Below are 596 nucleotides of genomic sequence, written 5' to 3'. Positions count from 1 at the left end.
GGAAGGAAGGAAGGAAGGAAGGAAGGAAGGAAGGACCACCATGAGAATGCTGAAAGAATGAGCTCAGAGAGAAGAGGATAAAGTGCACTTTAACAATATATTAAACCAAAGCAAACAGAATAACATAGAAGACATAAATCAAAAAAATAAACAAAATAACGGGAGTAAGTCTTTAGCTATTAATAATATAAATTAAATGTAAATAGACCCCTCAGGTTAAAAAAAAACACTAACCTCTTCATAGGAGAAAGAAAAGATGGTATCTTTTCCTGTGCACTGGCCATTTCATTTAACACGATGTCTTCCAGTTCTATCTATTGCTACAAAATGATAGAATTTCATTCTCCTGGTGGCTGAATAATATTCCATTGTGTATCTTCACTATATTGAGTCTGTATCTTGACTAATGTGAGCTGTGCACATTGGTGCACGGGTGTCTCTCTGGTATGGTAAATCTATTGCTCCGGGTTATACACCTCAAAAGGAATTAGCTTTATCCTTCCTTCCTAAATATCAATGGAACAAGACTTTTAGCTGTTAGTTGCTTCCATACTCTTTCTTGCCAAACAGTGTATATGTTGTAAAAAAAAAAAAAA

Source organism: Microtus ochrogaster, chromosome 8, assembly GCF_000317375.1.
Source record: "Microtus ochrogaster isolate Prairie Vole_2 chromosome 8, MicOch1.0, whole genome shotgun sequence".
NCBI classification, from domain to species: Eukaryota; Metazoa; Chordata; class Mammalia; order Rodentia; family Cricetidae; genus Microtus; species Microtus ochrogaster.
The sequence above is the reverse complement of the archived record's forward strand: the minus strand, read 5'-3'. Positions refer to the sequence as shown.